The 22,870-nt window shown below is 48.9% G+C and overlaps 1 long non-coding RNA gene across 1 annotated transcript; it reads right to left on the bottom strand.

Annotated features, from left to right (window-relative positions):
• Positions 1-10,558: 10,558 nt before the first annotated feature.
• On the bottom strand, positions 10,559-19,417 carry LOC130541962 (uncharacterized). The gene is made up of 2 exons (XR_008956119.1): positions 19,306-19,417; positions 10,559-12,091 (listed from the first exon to the last, which is right to left on the bottom strand). It is a non-coding gene; the product is annotated as an uncharacterized LOC130541962 (long non-coding RNA).
• Between the last annotated feature and the right edge of the window lie 3,453 nt (positions 19,418-22,870).

Genomic DNA, 22,870 nt, shown 5'->3' with positions numbered 1-22,870 from the left:
TTCTGATTTCACCACTGGCTGCTCACAGGACTCAGGCCAACTGCCCACACTGCCAGGCCCGATGCACACCTCAGCGAGGGCGGGCCTGAGCTTTCTTCTGGCTCCGGGAACGCGTCGCATCAGGTCCACCTTGATAGCAGGACAATATGTGGACCCCCCCCCCCAGTTTCCGGGAGCTGCAGCAGCATCCACAGGTGGTGTGCTCCTGCTGGGAAACTTTATCCCTGGGAACTGGCCGAGGGCCCCAGTCACAGGACCCACTGTCAGATAGCTCAGCCTTCATCCAGAGAAAACAAAACACAGGCAAGACATATGATCTTCCTTTTCCACTTTCCCAGGGACCAAAGTCTCTGTAACAAAACCTGGGGGAGACAGACCCTCCTCAGAAATAAAACCCTCTCCCCGGCTGTCTTCTGGGGCAATGGGGGGCTTGACAGGGAGCCCCGAGAGCTCTCCACCAAGGGACGGGCTGGGCTGGGCTGGGACGGAGGTCAAGGTCTGGACCAGCTGCCTGGAGCGCATGCAGTAAGGAAACAAAGCTCCCCTCTGCTCTGGAGCATTTTGCCAGAGTGGGGGACAATCTGGGGAGGGGGTCAGCGTGAGGAATACCACAGAGGACCAACATCCCCTGCAGCTAAGGGATGAAATGGAAATCCTAAACAGTAATTCCAGGACACACCTGTGTTGAGGTCATGCCAGGTACCTCAAGGGCCACAGGGCGGACCCAGAAAGATCCCCAGCCCTGGGTCCTGGGTCCTGCTTGTAGGGCAACCAGCCAGCAGCCGCGGTCCTTCCCTCCCTGTCCTTCCCATCTGCACGCTTGGCTTCCCACTCAGGGCCAGCACCCAGGTCTAGCCGCGGTGCCTTGGCAAAGCTCCACGTTGCATTCTCAGAGACATATTTCTCCGGCAACTCAAAATGAGTCCCCGAAGGGCTCTCCTGGGAAAGTCTCTTTTCTTTGACCTGTTGGCTCCTACACCCCCCTTAGCCACCCCCAGCAGGCCCTCCCCATCCCCCTCTCTTATTTGCTCGTCTCTGGCCACCTGCCCCTCCTGCTCCCTCACCTTCCGTGCCTCAACTAAAGACCTTCCTTCAGGTCACACTTTCTTCCCTGAAACAGCTTCTAAAGTCTGACCTAGTCCGGGGCGCCTGGGTGGCACAGCGGTTAAGCGTCTGCCTTCGGCTCAGGGCGTGATCCCCGCGTTGTGGGATCGAGCCCCACATCAGGCTCCTCCACTATGAGCCTGCTTCTTCCTCTCCCACTCCCCCTGCTTGTGTTCCCTCTCTCACTGGCTGTCTCTATCTCTGTCAAATAAATAAATAAAATCTTTAAAAAAATAAAAAATAAAAAAAAATAAAGTCTGACCTAGTCCAAGAAAGCCACCAACTGATGGGCAGGAAGGGCCCAGGCTGCGTGATCCACTTCCAAGGCTGGTCTGCAGCCCTCCCTCTGCCTACTGGACCCGAGGCTCCCTTTGCATACAGAACGCCACTAAGTCACAGAGCTCCAGGTGTGTCTAGCAGCCTGGCATCCACTTGCTGTTGTCCCTGGGCTCACTACTGAGAGGTCAATGAAAGAAGGATCCAGTTTAATTGATTTGACGATTATTCTGGAGAAAGGCAGACAGACAGAAAGAGAGAGAGAATGGAATTACAAATAAGTATATACACCAATACACACACACACACACACACACACACACACACACACACACACACACATATACACCAATACATATATAGACACCATGCCGGCTACCCCTGTGGCTTCGGTCACCATGAGACACTAAGGACCCTTGGCTTGTATGTCCAGCCTGACTGCTCCCGGTCTCCAGACCCAGAGACCCAGCCACCATTTACACCTGCCTTGGACCTACCCAGCCTCACACCACCATCCCTTCGCTGCCGGCCAGAAGCTGACCACGGCCTCTCTCACCCCACGGCCATCCATCACCGGGTTTTCTCAGTCATCTCTCCCAGCAATTCCTCGGATCCTTCGCTTTCCAGAATTAGCACCAGTGTCCTGGAAGGACCCCCACACCCTCTCCAATTATAGTGGCACTCAGCTCTCACACCCCATGGGTCCCCCTCCTCACTGCTCCCTTACCGTGGCTTCGGGCAGCTTGCTCAGCACCCGTGACTATAAAGTGGTTGATGTTCGATGAGCTTCAGCTAACCAGCTGCTGACGCGGGTGACCATGCTGCACTCCCCAATCCCGGCCCCCATTTCCAAAGCTGGGCTGGGGGCTGCCAGTCGAACGGCTGCTGGCAGAAGCACCGAGGCCTCAGCACGGGTCCCCGTTCCCTCTTCCAGGGTTGTGCACCCATCGGACTGTGGGTGCCCCCTGGTACAGAGGGGTGGCTGCTCCTGCCCACTGGGGTTGCCCTCTCACTTCCAGCGCATTCCCCAGGCCTGGCGGGGCCTCCCTGGGGGTGTCCCTGACGTGTACATCATTCCAGCAGTTCCTGCTCTTTCCAGCCTTCCTCAGCAGCTAAAACACCCTGAAACCCCCCAAGTGGGTCTGGAGCAGGGATCCAGCTTTACAGAGATGCAAGCCCCACTCCCTCCTCACCTCATGTGCAAAAGAGCTGGAAACGTCAGCCAGAGGGGCCTATGCAGCCTGGGCCCTCTCTCAGCACATCCCAGCTGAGGAGCAGACGTGCCTGCTCGCGGCCATCAGACACCAGGACTCCTGGTGAAGGGGACCAAGGTACAGATGCCCGGCCCTGGAGCTCTGCCCTGCCTGACAGAAGGGGCACCTTTGGCAGCTTCGCCTACCCAGGAGAGACACCTGTTCCTAATTCCCGTGAAGGTGCCATATGTGCTGATGGGTCTCTGCCTATTTGCACAAAGACTGAGGCATCTGCTGGGACAGAGATCAGGGTTGGCCAGACAGATCTATACCGACAGCCAGGTCCCTAGGGGAGGAAAACCAAAAGGGCTTTTGCCCCGGAGATTCACGAGAGGAGAGATGTGAGCGTGAGCAATACAGCTGGGGATCCACCCGGCAGAGCCCGTGAGTGACAGGCAGCCGTCTGCACCACCATGCATCCCCTGGGCCGCAGGTGCCACGGCCGTGCTCAGGGAGACACAGTCCTGCAGGGCACAGGAGTCAGGGGGAGGCAGGCAGGGGGCAGGGGGGAGACTCCTCCTGGGCACTGTGGGAATGCCAGAGGATGCCCAGGAATACATACAGGAAGGCCCCCAAGATTAGTGGAAGATGTAGATGTCCCCAGAAATGCTCTGCTCCCAGCAACCGGTGCCCTGGTCCCCACACGCTCGGCCCTGCGTGCTCCATCTCAGGGGAGCCACCTATCGGGCTCCAGCCCCCAGGGGCAGGGTTTCCCTCGGAAGTTCCAGGGCACTGATTTCCCTTTCACGCTCTCCGAAATTATTTAGAATTGGGAGTCTGAGGCCATTCCCGCACAGACAGAGTTGCGAGAGCAGGCAGAGCAGAAGCAGGGCTCCTGGAGGCAGCTCCATAGGCTAATTAGCCCTCCCCCCACCCCCTTCCTGGGAGCGGGACTCCGTCTGTGACTTGGACTCAGCCAGGTTGGCCCCGGGCGACTGCATTATCCTTTACCATCCTTTGCATTTCTCCCTGATAGGCTTCTTCCGACTCCTCTGATGGGCCTGGTCCAACCTGATTAAGGCCAAATTAGTGACCGTCACTCTGTTTCATTAAACTCCACTGGAGCCCCGGGAGGGGGGCAGAGGGCAGGAGAATGGGGTCACCAAGGGTCACCAACTCACCAGCCCAGCCCAGTGACGTGGATGTGGACAGCAGGTAACTTGGGGGTGTAAGTAATATAGGGACGCACCCCCAGGACCGTCTTCTACAGGTCTCTTCACACCTGTGCACTAAGGCTGAGACACGGGATCCTCATCCCGGTGAGTTGTGACAAAAGCACATTCCGTCAGGGCCTGGGGGCTGCGTCAGGAAAGCGGGAACAGTGCACTGGAGACCGACCCAGCCGTGAAAACACAGAGTGCACTGGGCAAGTGCTACTGCCTGGTCTCTGAGACCCACCCCGTTTCAGAAAGAGACTCAGGAAAGAGCTTATGGTCCGTCTAGCTGCGCATGATGCAGTCCCCGTGGAGGCCACCACACTGAAAGCGAGAAGAGCTGAGAGCCCCACATCCTAAGGATGCCGGACGGTACACCTCAGCAGGTGGCCCGTGAGTGTCAGACCCTGGAGGGGGCTACCCTTTCCTGACCTGCCAAGAGGTCCCCAAACCACTGTGAGCCCTTCCAGAAGGCTGTTTGATCAGGGAGGCTGAGGAAGGAGGGTGTCCAGTGAGAGAGCCTTGGGGACAGTTTGGCAGGAGCTGCTCCCACTGTGGGGAGTGGAGGTGGGGGTTGACATTCTTGGCCCAACTTGAGCCCACAGTAGAGGCTCCGAGGCTCCTGGCACCCAGGGCAGGGAGCAGAGCATAGAGAGGGACTCGGGAAGCTCACAGAGGGGACCCGGAATCGGGGCACATGGACTTCACCTTGGTCCTTCTGCAGGGGGAAGCTGGCAGAGGGGCTACAGTGCGGACAACCTGCTCAGCCACCCTAGCAGGACAAAGCAGACAATGCGGAACATGTCTGAGTTCGGGCCATCTTGACCAGACTTTGCTCAAGAAACGACCTGCAGGGGTGGGGACACCAGCAGGAGGTTATGTGTGCCATCGGATGAGGAAAGGGGTCCCCAAAGACCCCCTAAAAGCCCATGGGGAAAGAAAGAGATGGCGTCGAGCATCTGCCAGTGTGGACACCAACGCCTGCGTCCTTCGCTGAGGAGCTGAGAACAGGCTGATGAGTGGAGGAGGAGGAGAAGCCCACAGAGGAAGAGGAGGAGGAGGAAGAGGGGGAAGGTAGGGGTGGGAGAAGGAGGGGTGCAGGAATGGAGGGATCCAGGAAGGGACTCAGGGGTAGGAGGTGCAGGAATAAAAGGATGCAGGAGGGAGGGGATTGACGGATGGTGGGCATCATGGGGGAAGCCAGGATGAGGACTGACAGCATGAACCATGCTGGGGGGCAGAATATAGGGGTGCAGAGATGCGGGGCGAAGGGATACAGGATGCAGGTTTAAGAGATGGAAGGAGGAGGGAAGCCATGTTGAGGAAAGCATGTGCAGGAATGTAACCAGTGGGGACCCAGGGATTAGGGATGTAGGGATGTGGGGGGATGGACACAAAACTGAATCACGTAAGGCTGAGAGGTGCAGGGATGGGGGGTAAGGGATAGTGGAGTGACAGAGGCAGTGCTGAAAATCTAGGTTTTATCTTAAATCTCCCAGTATTTAAATGTGGGCAACAAATTCAAATTTGGGTAAAATACCTGGCCAGCTGAACAAAACACGAGCCTCAGGCTCAGGGGCACCACGCGTGCCTTTGGAGGCCAAGGTGAAGGCAGTCCTGGGGAGCTTTGGTTTCTGGGTGCAGAGGCCACCGTGCCCCTGGCCGAACTGCTCCTGCACGTTGTAGGCTGTGATTGGGAGGTTAAGTGTGGGGCAAGGACCAGCTGGCAGGCGAGGGCGGCTCCGTGCCTCCTGGGGGAGCCCGGACCCTGGGAGGCAGAGGCCCTGCAGGGAAGAGGTGCAGGTGAGGCCCCTTGAAACCCTGGCTGGGCTGGTGCCTGGGCTTACACCCAGATGTCCCCAGGGGCACAAGCTGGAGGGTGGAGAGCACGGTGATGGGTCACAGGGCAGTGTGAACACCCCGTTGGCCCAGGGAGCCATGATGAAGGATCTGGCCCCACAGGGTCCAAAGCAATCATGGGGCCTAAGAGGCACAGAGACCAAAGCAGGCGAGTAGGGACAGGGTCCACCTGAGATCTGCCCTCCCTGTCCCCACCGTCCCCACCCCACATAGCTGGAGCCAGGTCCTTTCGCCAATAGCCTCCGTCCTCACTGCCTGTCTGCCCTCCATGGTGCCAAGCTCCATCTTGTCCTGCAGCCTGGCAAAGAGCATTCATAATGTGAGCGCATGACAGCCTGGGGCTTATTTCTCAGCCCCAAGGTCCGTTTCAGAGAGGAGGACACCGGGCCCGCAGAAGAGCATCCCTTTGCCCAATATCCCCAGGTAGTAATGAGTACACCTGGAATTCTCGGCCTTCTTCCATTAGGCTAAGGTCCTGGGGGTGGGGAGAGTTGCGCCTGGCCACAAGATCAGCATTAGTGTTTGGAACCAACTGCTTGAGCCACCAACCAGCAGACATAACGTAATGTCAAGTTGATGCCTTGGAGAGCCAGAGGCAGGTGCAGTGACAGGTGTGTGTGCTCGGTGCGGGGTGGGGCTCAGAGGAGGAGAGAAGACCGGGGGTGCTTGGAATTGGCCAAGAGCCAACTCTCCCCTGATGAAAGAGACCCTGGTCTCCCTGAGGTCCCAGGCATGCGCGGGGACCTGCTTCTTCAACAACCCCCATTCCTCTGGGAGGGAATTTTCAACTCTCAGGACTCACAGCTGCTTCTGACACGTGGAGTCTCAGAAAATCAGACAACATGGGGCCCCCTCGGGAGGTTTTCACTTGACTGTGGCAACAGCATGGCAGTGAATCAACAAAGCCTAACGCAGCACCGTGCTGGGCCCGCCCTACCTGGCTCAGGTGAGGAAAGGTCGAGAAAATCCACCAAGGGATGTTCTTCTGCAGAGCCGGTTCCTATCCCCAGCAGAGACCTGGGTGTGCGAGATCCCACGCGTGGGCCAGGACACAGTCCAGGCAGGCAGACCTGGGGGTGGAAAGGTCCTCTCCGATCCCACGGTCCTGGGACGGCCGCAGGCTGAATGGAGCTCCCCAGAAAGTCAGCCCGAGGTTCTGTAGCGGGACACCGGGCCCCCAGGCTTGGGAAATGCTGCGGGGTTCCAGAGCCATCCTTTCTGCCCTTTCCTCAGTTCCACCCTTCTCCCTGCTCTGAGGTGCACCCAGACCATCTTGACCATGACCACGGCTAGGGTGTCGTCCACCCTAGAAGGCAGGTGACGCTGCTGTGGTCATGTGGTGCACGCTCATTCTGTGTCCACCACGGGGAGAGCTGGAGAAGGGCCACGGTCAGCTGGGAGTGTCCTCCCTGGGGCTTCCGCAGCCATCGAACAGCAACTGAGCACCGACGTGAGCAGGGCGTGGTGGCAGCCACTGGGAATCAGCCACAGAACCGGGCCGAGGTGGTCCCTGCCCGTGTGGGCACACAGGCAGGGCGGGACAGCAGTTCTCGGGCCACCACAGCAGTAACACAAAATCTCGTGGAGGAAGGTCCTGGGGGGTGGGCACATCTGGGCGCTCAGAGGCCCCAGGCGGGACCACTTGCATTTAAAGCGGAGCTGACCAGGGAGCGGGGCCCAGGCAGAGGTAAGAGCATGAGGGCCGCGGAGACTCCGGAGAGGGCGGCAGGGACTGGGAGCAGAGCATGCTGGCCCCATCGGGAAGTCCGAACTTTCTCTTGAGAGCCAGGAGGAGTTTTAGGCTGAAGGGTGACCCGCGAGTGTAAGAGACCCCTCGGGGAGAAGGCGAGTCCAGGGTGGTCACGATGGGGCGGTGGTGGTTGTGGTTGATGTCGAGGGAGGGACACATAGGAAGTGATAGGCAGCCCTGTGGCCCCTGGGTCCTTCGGGCCCTCGGGCCGTGGCTCACCTGGGCTTACAACTCTCAGCCTGGCCTTGGTCCCCCCAGTATCACGACCACTTCCTGAGAGAGCTTAACTGTACCCAATGACCATGGTGTGGACCCCGGTCATATAAGACCCGAAGCACCATCTCACCAGAGTCTGGGAAGGGAAGGAGCTATCTGGTCTTTGGTTAGAGCTGTCACAGCAGACCTGTGCCCTCTGTCACACCCTGAACGTGGTATTTCCTGTTCCCGGGTCCTCCTAAGGTTCCGACTTCCTGAAAACCTACCCTATCCACCCAGCGTCCCAAGACCCAGCCTGGGGTAACTCAGCCTTCCCCAAGCCCTGAGTCTGGCTTCCCCCCACCTAGCTCAGACCCTCCCAGGGCCCACGTAATGTCAGTAGAATCCATCAGCCATCCGGTCCCTGACACCACCTGTGAGGCAGAGCTCTGGCTAACAGAGCAGTCCTGAGGAGGCCACCAGGCAGACAGGCCACGGGGCAACACAGTGAAGGCAGTGGACATGACACCCGGGGGCTTGGGAAGGGGCGCAGTCATTGCCTTCAGGGGCAAGAACATGGAAGAGGGGTCGGGCCACGTGCTGGCCCCCGCAGAGCTGAATGGGTGGAGGGCGGAGGGCAGGGGCAGAGGAGTCCCCTGGTGGGTAACCACCCCCCTTGACGTGGAGAGGACTTGACAGTGCCACCCACAGAGGCAGGAGGGCACACGGTGAGGACTCGGGGACTCTGCCCTCACAGAGCAAGTAACTTCACTTCTTACAGTTTCAGATCTCCCCTAGGACCACCGGACAGAGACTCGTAAAGGGGACTCGGGGACAAAATCAGCATTATTGCTAGAGATCAATCATTACGCAAATTAATCTATACAGAACAGACAAGTCACCAGATGTGCCCTTTTCTCACCCACTTTGGCTTGTTCACCATGATTATGTTCAACTTCAAAGCAGGCAGCACGAGGCAGGCATTGCATCGGGAAGCCAGATGTTCAACAGATGTGCGTGCCAAACATCATCATTTAGCATTTGAACGTGCTGCAAGCAGCCCGGCCGGGTGCCCCCGGTTGTATCGGAGTCCTGGATCGAACATCCCACGTGGGACACAGGAGCTACAACTCAAAGTCATTGTCCAGTTACTCAGGGAGGAGCAGTAGCCTCTCATTCCCACCAGGAATCTGGTCTCCCATCCTCCATGGGCACCGGCCACGTCCCTTCATGTTCCCTGCCCTTTATATACTCCCCACTGCTTTATAAACGCGTGCCATTGTCATTGTCCAAACAGCGGCGGGGGCTTGGAAAGCAAACACATGTGCACACGTGTACCTGGTCAGTTGCTACTAGATGAGTGAAATAAAATCTAACTCACAACACCAGTGAGGCGTGATGTGTGTGTGTGTGTGTGTGTGTGTATTTGCTGATGACACAGGATGGCGCGAGGGCCCCTAATCCTGTACCAGAAGATGCATGATTTGTAGAAACACAGACAAATGTGTTAATTGTAGGATGAATGGCTCTGGGCGCTGTAGGTCCGTCAACCTTGGATTATACATCATAAAGGAGATCTTGATAAAAGAGTGAGTGCACAGCGGTGACATCTCATTAATTCAGCCCTGGCAGGAAACAACGAAATCTAATTTTTCGAGATAACTTGGGTTACCCCTGTAATCACTCAAACTTACAAATTAGCATTTTATCAGAAACATTGTTATCCTTAACCGGAGTATTCCGACCACAATTTAATCTTCCTCGGGTAACCCGGGGCCTCCTGTGGAAGATGGGTCATTCTGCAGGCTGTGATCAGGACGGCTTCCGCAGTAAGGGTTACCATCGGGCCCCAGAGGAGAGGGCTCCAGGTCATCGCATCTTTTGGCCTCACATCTACAGTGTGGCTGAAGCAATTGACAAAGGCCCATAGGGATCAATTACAGCAAAATGGCCGAGGTTAACATCATCATAATCGATTGAAATGCTTGGGCTGAGCTGACACTTAATGGATTGCATTGTCATCTGTCCAGACTTTGCCGAGGGGGCAGAGAGGCTGGAGCTGGGGTGCAGGAAGGCAGGCACTCGCACCCATCTCGGGGATTGGGAGTGAGAGCCCCGCGCAGCCTGGCCAGCTGCAGGTCTGCACTTGGGGCCCATCCTCAAGCTTTGTCAGTTTACACACCCCAGCGTTCGAGACCAGCCGGCCTTGTTGTTGTTACTGGTTGGCTTTTACCCCACCATGTTCCATGGAGGATTTGAGGTGGCAACCACTTGTCACCCTGAGCTTGGACTCTCTGCCACATGCCCTGGAAGGGATGCCTGCGGCGGGTGGGCCATTCTTTGTGGAAACACCAGCAGCTGTGTTGTTCGCTGCTGCAAGTCTCCCCAAGTTGACTGGCTGAGTCAGTCCTCCAGCCCCCAAGGGCCCCCCTCAGGGCCTTGAGTAAACTGAGGGCCAGGAGCTACAAAGCTGGGGGCTACACCCTGGCTCACGGTGACTGTCATCTGAGAAGGCACTGCACACTGTGAGAACAGTCACAAGTCACTGCGACTGATAACAGTAAATAACAGTAACAGTAAACGGGAGTTTGCAATTTTTTGGTCTGTAAATTAGTGTGGTTTATAAATACCAAATGTAGCAATCATGCATTATGCTGTTTTATATAGATTGTCTCATCTGGTGTCCACATCAGTGAGGTAGCAACCAATAATACCCCCATTTTACAGATGAAGAAACAGGCCTTGAGCGGTCAAGGATCACACTGAGGTATTCGAGAGCCCTGCAGCCCGAGCTTTCCACAACTTTCCTGCCTGCCTCCTCATCAAGCCCAACTGCCTGACCATTTCTGCCACCTCACTTGTACTCTGGTTCAGGAGAGAGAGGGGTGCAGGGATGGCTGGCCCACTGGCCCTTGCCTGCCTCCCTCCCGAGTGTCACAGACCAGCAAAGGTTTTTAAATCTCTGGTTTCATCATCTACTTTCAAAATGTTTTAATGATTATTACATAAAAAATTAGCCGAATTATTTACTTCTTCGAGCAATTTCCTTCCTTATGTAGCCCAAACCTCAGCTGTTCCTGTTCCATTAGACGCTGTATCAGGGCGGGTCACTTAAGAACAGCACTTGGCTGCTAGGACCGGACTGTGGTATAGACGAGAGAATTCTGTGTCTTCCTCGTGGAAATGAAGGCAGAGGTGGGGTGGAGGCTCGGCTGTGTCCTCTGGGATTTCCCGTCTTTCTGCTCTGCCTTCCTCGGTGAGCGGCTGCGTCACGAAGGTCATCGCATCCCCGTCCCAGCCAGAAGAAAGACGAGAAAAAGAGCAGGCAGAAGGGACCCAGGCTCCAGCTTAAGGAGTTGTGCTTGTCAGGGTTCAGCCCAAAAAACAAAACATCCAGAAACTGCACGTGGTGTATCAATCAAAAGGAGGCTAACACAGGGAGCTGGAAGGTGGCAAGAGGATAAAGAGCAAATGCGGATACCACCCCCGGCTCCAGGCTCAGGTAGTCGTGATATCACCGGCCACCCCGTGCAGCACTGCAGTGAGGGCTGGGGAACAAAGGAGAGAGGTGGTGTGGCTGCAACGGGCCCCTCAGAAGAGGGTTGTGCCACACCTCCGAGGGAGCAGCAGGGCTGACGCCGCGAGAGCCCAAGGAAGCGAAGGCTGACTTGTCCCACTGTGCAGCAATGGAGTGTGCGCACAACCGGAAATTCTGTGCAGCGTGTGGAAAATTACAGCAACCCGGTAAAGTCAGAGCCACGGAGGCTGAGACGCATCGGGAGTGAAGTTTCTCCCTTGCTGCAGCCGGCTAAATAAGCTTACCTTGCTTGGCCATTGATGTGACCCTGGTGGTCTTAGGTTAGTGGGCTGCAACAGGTGGAGGGCCCAGCATGACTCAGCCGAGACCCTCCATCCTGCAGACCAGGCCCTTGATGTGGTGACTGCATGCACATCTGAGACCCCTGGAGTCACCTTTTGTCTGAGGCCACAGTCTGCCTGCGACAGCAAGGTGAGTGTCAGTCTGAGCTCCAAATATTTCGCTAAGCCCTTCAGTGAATTGAGTGTTGTTCGTCTGTAAGGGGTTGTCTACAAGGAGAGGGCAGATGTGGCTTGAAGAAGTCCCTCCTCCAGCCAGCTGCAAGGGCTATGTCTGCCGTCACTCTAGAGATGTCTTCTTACAGATGAACAACACTCAAGCTGTGGACAAGCACACAGAGCACAGGAGGGTCCTTGGCTCCACAGTTGAGGACAGCTGGCTCTGGGCCAGGTTCTGGAGACATGAGACTGCATACTCATCATTCTACCAACCACCACAATGCTTGAGGGATCATCTCAGTCTGAGTCTGTGCCCCAACCAGGCCACATACCCGTTTATTCCATATTTCCACACTACAAGTCTTAGTTATGCGAATGCCATTATTTTCCAAGAACAATTTGAAGTCGCAGTGGCCACCCTGGGTAACTTTTGACATAGACGGGATTTCTATTTTGACTGGCATCTGAAAACAGAAGAAAAAAAAATCCTGAATATCCGATGGCTTACATTCTTTACTTGACATGAGGAGACCCCTAAACTCCATTCACATTCTGGAACTGTCTACCTAGAAGATTTCCCAGATCCCAGGTGAGAAAGGAAAAATTTCAGCAATGAATTCAGACTCATGCCTGGCACACACACCCCAGGCTTTTCTGATCTCCCCCAGCTAGTCCATGTGGGGTTGGTCCAGGAGATGGAATGCCTTGGATGAGAAAAGCTAGTTGGCATGACCCTAAAATCTTGGACAAAAGGCTGACAAATCCTTAAAAACACAAAGTAGGAACTCTGCTAGCAGGGACACTTGTCAATGTTGCAAACAAAAGAACAGCTGGCAACTAATCATTCTATCCCAGCCATAAAGAAACAGGAACTCAGAAGTTCTGAGGTATTCTGAAGAGGCTCCAAGGGAGATGATAGCCAATTCCCTCTCCTCTTCTTTTCCACCCCCTCTTCCCTCTTTTATTCCATCTCATGAAAGACTTTGGAAATTAATTGCAATAGATTGTATTTTCTAAAAATGTCTACTACAATATTCCTAGTTTCCTATGCTTTTCCTGAGTCTATGTACTCCCTCAATAGGAGATGGAGTTTATGTCCATTCCCCTTGAGCTTGAATGGGCCTTTGTAACTGTTTAATGGATAGATTGGGGTAGAAGTAAAGTTGCAATGACTTCTGGAGCTGGGCTAGAAGAGGCAACCCAACTTCTGTGTAGCCAACCACCATGCTGTAAGGCTGCCCAACCAGACCCATGCAGATACCACATGGAGGGGTCCACACAGAGGAGAAGCACCAGGCATGCAAAGAATGAGCCATAAGATGATTCCAGCCCCACTCTTGGAGTCTCCCAGCTGCAGTCCTCAGTGATCATGGGACAGAACACATCATTCTGCTGTGCTGTGTTCAAATCTCTGATCCACAGTATCTGTGAAAGTAAGTGATTGTTTTATACCTCTAAGCTCTGAGTAATTGTTACACAGCCATGGAAATTCGAACATTAAATAATCACAAAAATGTCTGTCATTATGTGCACACTCCAGAACTAACCACTCAGGCAAACAAACCTAACAGAAAAGAAAAGTAAACTAGGTTGTAAGGTCTCTTAAAAGCCGCAGGAGATACTGTCCTAATTGGAGAGCTTATGTAAATTTAAAAGAAGACAATTCAAGAACTTCCAAAGGAAAAAGAAAAAAATTCACCCATTGATTTTGTGGTTGACTCAAATTTTTTCAAAGGGAAAAAGTTTAACTGTGATATTCATTAATGACCTTGGTTACAAAATAAGAATAAAAGCAGGTCATTCACAGCTTTTACCTTTTAAATATGGCTGGGAAACTCTTTTAAAGCCATTTTATAAATATAGAAGGATATAATTGAAAAAAAAAGTTCATGAAATGTTCTTGATAGATGACTGTAGACAAATTAGAATGAGTGGTAATTTTAATTTAAAACATCTAATTTCCACTTCCATATAGGATATAGAAAGCTGCAAGGAACAATGAGAAAATCTGGATCATCTGCAATTAGGAGCACCTAATTTTACCTGAGTCTATCAGAGATGTAAGGTTACAAGGGAACCAAATAAGCTGAATTCCAAAGAAGGAGCAGACCGTCCTCTAAGGGGAAATGCAGTGCACAACCTGTTTCCCCTTCAGCCAAGCACAGGAGAAGTATGGCCACCAGGAGGTGTGAAGACATTAGCTAACATTTTAGCAAATCATTAAAAGCCAAGTGTGGGCCTGGATGTAAGTTTGGAAAGGCTGAGGAATCCAGACTTCTGTGAGTCAGCACTCACTTGTTCTCAAGAGAAATATTAGGAGCAGAGCACGGGCCTGGGGAGGGACAGGCATGTGTGCAGGAAGACCGGGGTGCAGGAAGAGGCAAGCTGCTATTGGAGGATAGGCACAAGGCTCTACCCTTCCCCAGATACACCCCTCCTATGAAGCAAAAGCCAGAGACACTGAGGGAGGGGCACAGGTAAAAATCCATTGCTTTTGAAGAGAAGCAAACCCCATTTGCCTCTGGGAGAGAGGTAGGAAAACTCTTGTCCTGAGGACACAGGGAAAAACTCATTGCTATGGTGGGAGGGAAAGGCAAGAAATAATTTTGGGCCCAGGATCTGACACCAATACAAACAGAGGTCTGCTACCAGTGAGGGGGAGGGTCAGGAAACTCCCATCCAGAAGCAGAATTTAGAGACAAGGCAGAGCTGAGTTGCCATGGGAGGGTTGGGCAGGAATGCTGGGAAACCACACATTGAGGTTTACGATCCAGGAATGATGATGGACCAGGATAACAGAGTGGCCCCTCTCACCAGAGACCTAGTGTTGATGAACAAGTCATAGCACAACCCCTAATGGAGAGGCAAGAGTACAGAAAGAGCCTCTCAGTGGGACAGGCATGAAAGGAAAGGCTGAAAGGTGAAGGGATTATCAGAACACTAAGAGAAACCATCTGGTGCCCCAGTCCCCACTATTGGCACAGGTGAAAGCACCCCACATTTAGAGAAATTGAAAGTGTCAGCTGCTCTGCTGGTAGCAATAGCAACAACAAAACCCAAACCTGGCTCACCTCCTAACTGGATGCACTGAACCTCGAATACTAAAATCCAGACAGAAGAGGCATGCTCATTTGCAGGTGTAAATGCAATTTACCTCAGTCTGTACTGTTCTACACACAATGTCTGGCTGACAATCAAAAATTACAATTTAAAAAAAAGTAAGAGAAAACATAATCTAGAGATAAAGCAATCAACAGCAATTGATTGGATGACCCAGATGGTTGGAACTATTAGGGATTTAAAAATAACTATCAGTAATATGTTAATGCATCAGTGGAAAGGCAAGAAACAAGCATGAACAGACGGGGAATTTCACCAGAGAGATGCCAAGTATAACAAGGAGTGAAATAGAAATGCTAGAAATAAAGTATATGATATCACAGATGAAGAATTATTGCAACCAGTGCATAAGTAAAATGAATATAGCTTTGGAAAATCAATAAACTTGAAGATAGGTCAATAGAAATGATGTGAACTGAAACACAAGGAGAAAAAAGTAGTGAAAGCAAATCAGAGCATTCAAGAGCTGTAGGTAGGACATCATCAGATGGTCTAACACACATGTAATTAAAGTCACAGAAGGAGAAGAGAGAATTTTAAGATAATTTGAAAAGAAGAAATATTAGAAGATAATACTCAAGAATCTTCCAAAAATAATAATAGACACTCAACTACAGATTCTAGAATTCAGAGAACTCCAAGCAAAATAAACAACAAAAAGAAAGATAAAGGAAAAGGAAAAAAACCCACCAACACCATCAACAACCCCCCCCCCACACACACATACCTATACACATCATTGTCCAGCTGCTTAAAGCTGAAGATGAAAGGTTGAAGGCAGCCAGAGAAAGGCGGGAAGTTACACACAGAAGAGCAAAGAAAGAGTTACAGAACACTTCTTTTTAAAAAAAAATTTTTTTTAAAGATTTTATTTATTTATTTGACAGAAATAGAGACAGCCAGCGAGAGAGGGAACACAAGCAGGGGGAGTGGGAGAGGAAGAAGCAGGCTCATAGCGGAGGAGCCTGATGTGGGGCTCGATCCCATAACGCTGGGATCACGCCCTGAGCCGAAGGCAGACGCTTAACTGCTGTGCCACCCAGGCGCCCCCAGAACACTTCTGATCAGAAACTATGCAAACCAAAAGACAATGGAATGGCATCTTTAAAAGTGCTGAAAGGAAAAGAAAAAAAAAAAGCCTGTCAACTCAGAATTCTATACTCAGTGCAAATATCTTTCAAAATTAAGGTAAAACACATTTTTGAACAAACAAAAGCTGAGAGAATTCATTGACAGCAGGCTTGCATCATAAGAACTGTTAAAGGAAATTCTTGAGGCAGAAGGAGTGCTTGATAGTCACCCCAAACAGGGCAGGATGAACCCTCCCCCACCCTTCCCAGTCCAGGAATAGTTGAGATATTGAGACTGATAATACCATACACACCAAGAAGATATTCTGAGAAATCCTGAGTGCCTGAGAGAAGGCCAGGCACAAGCCAGTCCAAATGGCAAGAGTAAAGTGGGGTCAGTGATTTTGGCTTGTACTGTGGCTGAGGGTGGGCCTAAGAAAAGGGTTTGGGCACTTGGGCTGGGGTTTGTGTGGTTTGAACTTCCTATTGACACCACCAGAAGGAGTGTTCAGGTTTTCTTATCAGCTTTCTTATTGGCTTTTGCCCCAGATGTGGGCCAAAAAGGGAAGAAGGAGGAGTGGGGCTCACAAGCTGTAAATGGTTCAACATCAGAAGTAGAGTCTTACTCTTTGTTACATGTAGTATGATGGCAGGTGTAAACTTGGACCTACACAGGAATGAAGAGCATTACTTTTAATCACAGTAAAAGATAAATTCACAGCTTCTGTTTCCAGACAAAATGAGTAATCACATTTCACCTTATTCCTCCCACTATTTGCAACCAAAACTCTGAACAAAATATATAAAGCAGGCATCAGAAACTCTAAGAGATGGAGATGGAAAGTTGGGCTGACCAGAGACCTTAAGGAAAACCAGGCAGTGATTTCCTTGGGTTCTGTGTGTGTGTGTGTGTGTGTGTGTGTGTGTGCGCGCGCGCGCGCGCGTGTGTGTTTGGCCCCCTACACATCCTTGTCTGAGCACTAGGGACACCCACAATGCAGAAATGTCAACAGACACAGACCAAAAAAACCCCGAAGCTCCAAAGAAAGCTTGTTCTCTCTGGCAAAAAGCTTTGACAAAGGGGATCACTACAAGATGGAACCCACTCTACTCCAGATGGAACTCCTCACAAAAAGCTATCCTACCCCCACCCCACCTTCAGTGTCAGGGACTGGAGTCAGGGCTGTCAACCATCCCTGCCCTACAGTAATGAAGAGGCAGCCTCCCTCCTCCCACTGGGAGGATGGCAATGGGGACCACAGACAGAGACCTGTTGACCATGCCTTCACTGCATTAATGAGGAGATCCACCTCCTCCACCCTGGGATTTGGGGCAGACTTTAGAGTGATGCCTCACCAACCCTTCGGATCAAGCAGAGGTGACACCTCTCCTCCTCCAATCCTAGCGCTGCAGAGACTATGGATGGACTCTGTCTACTATCTCAGTCCTGCACTAAGCAAATGTCAGCAAAAGGTGGTGCTCCTCCACCAGCCACTAGTGTACCAGTTGCAGGGACTATAACTATTCTCCTGTGTGCTAAGCAAACAGCAACAGGGAGGCAGCACCCTTCCCCTCCAAATCAGAAAGTGAGTAAGGGGGTAGGGAGGTTACAGAAAAAAAAGAACTGGAGACAGGGGCACTTTACATCTGTGCGTGATGTCCTGAGCAGACCCCAAAGCAGTCCATGCATGACCAACCAGAATCAGAACATCAAGAGATTGGAGAACTTAATGTCAAATACTGCTCTCATTTTAGATTGGCCTGAGCAGCATACAAGCTGAGCACACCAGAATAGCCCAGCAAACTAAATTGGCATTTGAACCACAGCCCACAAAAGTGTGCCAGAACATGCACTCTGAACCTAAACAGGTTGACTGCCTGCTGAGAAAGATTTAAATAGAAACCAGAATCTTGTAACAACCTCAAAATGTCCTCATTACCCACAATGACTCATCATACTAAGACCAGGAAAATCTCAGCTTGAATGGGAAAAGACAATCAACAGACATGAACACCATGATGATACAGATGCTATAATTACAGGACAAGGATTTTAACGGAGCTACCACAAAAATGTTCCAAAAAGCAAGTACTAGCACTCTGGGGGAAAAAAGAAAAAAAAAAAAACCTTAAGCAAAGAAAATGAAGACTTAAGATGAACCCAATAAAATATTGAGAACCAAAAAACAAGGTAAGCAAAAATTTAAAGCTTACTGAATGGGGTGAATAGCAGATGTAAATGACATTAGAAGGAATCAATGAACCTAAAGATAGAATAATAGAAATTATCTAATCTGAACAGTTAGAGAACTGATTTTTAAAATGAATAGAATCTCAGAAACATGTGGGACAATAACAAAAAAATCTGATATTCATGTCATCAGAAACTCAGTAAGAGAGGAATACAGTGCTGAACAAATACTTAAATAATGACTGAAAATTTCCCAAATTTGGCAAAAGACAAACTTACAGATTCAAGAAGTTAAGCAAAGCCCAAATAGGATAAACTCAAAGAAATGCATGCCTAGGTATATCATAATCAAATTTCTCAAAACTAAAGACAAAGAAAAAACCTTGAAAGCAGCAAGAAAAAGAAAAGTATTACCTGCAGCAATAAAATATTCAAATGACAGCACATTTCTCATCAGAAATCATGAAGGCCAGGGGCACTTGGGTGGCTCAGTCGATTAAGCATCCGACTCTTGGTTTTGGTTCAGGTCTTGATCTCAGGGTCATGAGATCAAGCCCCATGTCTGGCTCCACACTGAGCGTGGAGTCTGCTGAAGATTCTCTCTCTCCCTCTTCCTCTGCCCCTCCCTCCCCTTGCACATACAACCAATCTCTCTCTCTCTCAAAAAAAAAAAAAAAATCCATGAAGACTAGAAGAAAGTGTCATAACATCTTCCAAGCACTGAAAGAAAAAACTGTCACTCAGGATTCTGTATTCAACAAAACTATCGTTCAGAGATGAAGGTGAAATAAATGTAACCTCATACGAAAAAAATTAAAGAAAAGTTTTCACCAGAAGACCTGCACTAAAAAAAAAAAAAAAAGAAAGAAAGAAAGAAAAGAAATGCTAAAGGAAGTTCTTCAGACAGAAAGAAAATGATAACAGAAGGAAACCTGGAACATTAGAAATGAAAAAGAGCAACAGAAAGTGCATATTAGTTTTCTACTGCTATATAACTAATGACCAGAAACTGGGAAGCTTGGAAAAACACATGGGGATCAGGAGTCTGGAATGGTTTAGTCGGCTTCTTTGCTCCAGGGTCTCACCAAGCTGCAATCCAAGTGTCACTGGGGCTGTGTTCCTTTCTGGAACTTAGGGTCTTCTTCCAAGCTCATGTGGTCATCGGAAGAATTCCTTGCAGTTGTGGGACTGAGACCCTCAGCTCCTACAGCTGCCTACAGTTCCCTGCCATGTGGCCCTCCGAATATGTTTACATCATGGCAGCTCGCTTCTTCAAGGACTCCAGTGATTAGCTTACCCCCATCTGCAACAAGGCAATGTGAATCAGTGGTCCACTTCTGTCAGGGTGAAGTCAGTGAAGCCCAGCAGGAAGCTGAACTTGCACCCCAAACTGTGCCTGCACACTACACCTAAACAGAAGGGTTTAAAAAAAAAAGAAAAGAAAAAAGATCAAACAGGTCTCACAATACCCCAAATGCCTAAGACACAATAAAAAAATCACTTGTCATATAATAATGAAGGCAATCACAACTTGAGTGAGAAAAGATAATCAAAAGGTGTCAACACTGAGATGACTCAGATTTGGAATTATCTGACAGGAATTTTAAAGCAGCAATAATAAAAATGCCTCAATTATGAACACTCCCAAAACAAATAAAAAAAGAAAATCTCAGCAAATCAACTGAAGATATAAAAAAGAACCAAAGAGAAACTATGTAACTAAAACTTCAATATTTTAAACTAAAAACTCACTGGACAGGCTCAATAGTAGATTGGAGATGAATGAGGAAAGAATTAGTGAACTCAAAAACAGATCAACAGAAATTTGCAATATGAACAACCTGAGAAGATAGGCTAAAAATTTTCTTAAAAAGAACAGTGCCAGTCACCTAGGTGGTTCAGTCAGTTAAGTGTCTTCCTTCGCTCAGGTCACAATCCCAGGATCCTGGGATCCAGTCCCACATCAGGGTCCCTGCTCAGTGGGGAGTCTGCTTCTCCCTCTGTCTTTCCCCTCTGCTCATGCTCTCTTTCTCAAAAGGAGAATATATACTTTTATATATATATATAATATATATATATAAAGAACAGTGCCTCAGGAACCTATGGGACAATAAAATAAAATCTAGCATTTGTATCATTAGAGTCTCAGAAGTGGAGAAAGTACGGAGCCGAAAAAATTTTTGAAGAAAAATGGCTGAAAATAATTTTTAAAAATCCAACAAATCTAAAAGTAAGCAGGAAAAGAGGAAAAAGAATGGATGGAACAAATAGAAAACAACTAACACAATGGCAGATTTAAATCCAACCATATCGCTAGTGATGTTAAATGTAAATGGTCTAAAACCTCCCAATTAAACAGAAGAGATTGCCAGATTACAGGGAAAAAACAAGACCAAATATATACTGTCTAAAAAAAAAAATTAGTTTAAATATGAAAACACAGGCAGGTTACAAAAGTAAAAGGATGAAAAAAGATATACCAAGCAAACACTAATAAAATAAAAGGGGAAGTGTTTATACTAATATCAGACAAAGTAGACTTCAGAACAAGGCTTGTTACCAGGGACATATTTGTACAACCATGTTCATAACAGCATTATTCACAATAACCAAAAGGTAGAGACAACCCAAATTTCTATCAACAGATAAATGGGTAAACAAAATGTGGTATATACAAATAATGGTATCTTACTCAGACTTACAAAGGAATAAAAGTTTGACACGTGCTATAATATGGATAAGCCTCAAGGACATTATGTTAAGTGGCACACGAAAAAACAAATATTGTCTAGTTCCACTTATATGATGTACCTAGAGTCATCAAATTCATAGCGACAGAAAGTAGAACAGTGGTTGCCAGAGGCTGGGGGAGGGGGAACAAGGAGTTGTTTAATGGGTGAAGAGTTTCAATTTGGGAAGATGAAAAACTTCTGGAGATGGATGGTAATGATGGTTGTACAACAATATGAATATACTTAATCCCACCAAATTATACACATAACATGGTTAAAATGGTAAATTTTGTGTTACGTACATTTTACAACTAAAAAAGAGAAGTCATCACAATCCTAAATGTTTATGCCTAACAATAGAGCAGCAACTGATATAACTGAAATGAGAAATACATAAATCCACTCTTAGAGTTGGAGACCACAATACTCCTCTGTCAATAATTGATAGACTAACTAGATAGAATATTGGCAAGTATGTAGAAATCCTGAAAAATACCATCAACCAACTTGACCTAATTGACATTAATAAAACAAGTATCTGGAGCAATAGAATACACATTCTTTTCAAGTGTGTATATGACATTAATACGACAGATGATATTTTGAGCCTTAAAGCAAACCAACAAATTTTAAAGAATTAAGATATAAATTTTATTCTCTGACCACAGTGAAATTCAACTAGAAATTACTAAACTATACCTTGAAAATTCCCATATATTTGGAAATTAAATAATACACTTAAAGATAGTCTTTGGGTCAGGGTGCCTGGGTGGCTCAGTCGGCTGAGTGTCCAATTCTTGATTTTAGCTCAGGTCATGATCTTGGGGTTGTGAGATCTCTCTCCCTCTGCCCCTCCCCCGCTCATGCTCTCTCTAAAAAAATAAATTTTTTAAACAATTTTTTATTATGTTAGTCACCATACAGTACATCCTTAGTTCTTGATGTACTGTTCCATGATTCATTGTCTGCGTATAACACCCAGTGCTCAATGCAATATGTGCCCTCCTTAATACCCATCACCAGGCTAGCCCATCCCCCCACCTCTCTCCCCTCTGAAACCCTCAGTTTGTTTCCCAGAGTCTATAGTCTCTCGTGGTTCATTCCCCCTTTTGTTTACCCCCCCCCCTTCATTCTTCCCTTTAAAAAAATAAGTAAAATTTAAAAAATAACTTTTGGGTCAAAGAGGAAGCCAAAGACTTACAAAATACTTATAATTGGACGCAACAGAATTTGTGAGATTACCCAAAGCTTAAGGGGAAATTCGCAACATTAAATACTTCTATTAGGAAATGAGAAATGTCTTGAATCAATGGCCCAAACTTCTACCTTAAGAAACTAGAAAAAAGTGGGGGAGTGTTGCTTATATTCTGTACTTTTTTTTTTTTTACATCTAGAGGTTAAAATCACAGCCTGGCTACTAGATGTACTACTGGTTACTTTCTCAGGATAAACTCACACTTGCCACTTTTTTTTTGTTGTGAAATGAGTTCTTTGAACAGAAGCAATTTTGTGTGAAGCAGTGAAGGCAGCCACGGGAGGCAGATTCACATCCTGAACACGTGTCTATATATACATTCCAGACAGTCACCATTTCTTTTTCAAAAACAGCTGTCTTGAGATGTAATTTATTTACCATGAAGTTCACCTGCTTAAACGTGACTGGCTTTTCTCACTTAGCACAGTGATACAGCATGTATCAGCCCTCCGCGCTTTCTATGACTGAGTAATATTCCCCTGTATGGCTACACCACATTTGTGTACGCATCATTCTTCAGTTGATGGATCCTTCGGTTGTTTCCAACTTTTTGACTATTAAAAATAATGCTGCTTTGAACAAGTTTTTGTATGGGCATATGTTTGCAGTTTCTTGGGCATATATATCCAGAACTGCTGAGTCACATGGTAACTCTGTTTTAAAAATTTAAGATCTTCCAAATTGTTTTCTAAAGTGGCTGCAATAATTTTATATTCCCATCAGCAGTGTAAGACGGTTCCAATTTCTCCACCTCCTCACCATACCTATCATTGTCTTTTTTTTTAAAAAAGATTTTATTTGATGGGGCGGGGGGGGGGATGCAAGTGCACAAGTGGGGGGGGTGGGAGGCAGTAGGCAGAGGGAGAAGCAGGCCC

The sequence above is a fragment of the Ursus arctos genome, unplaced genomic scaffold (assembly GCF_023065955.2).
Source record: "Ursus arctos isolate Adak ecotype North America unplaced genomic scaffold, UrsArc2.0 scaffold_28, whole genome shotgun sequence".
Taxonomy (NCBI): domain Eukaryota; kingdom Metazoa; phylum Chordata; class Mammalia; order Carnivora; family Ursidae; genus Ursus; species Ursus arctos.
This window is presented reverse-complemented; position numbering and strand designations above follow the sequence as displayed.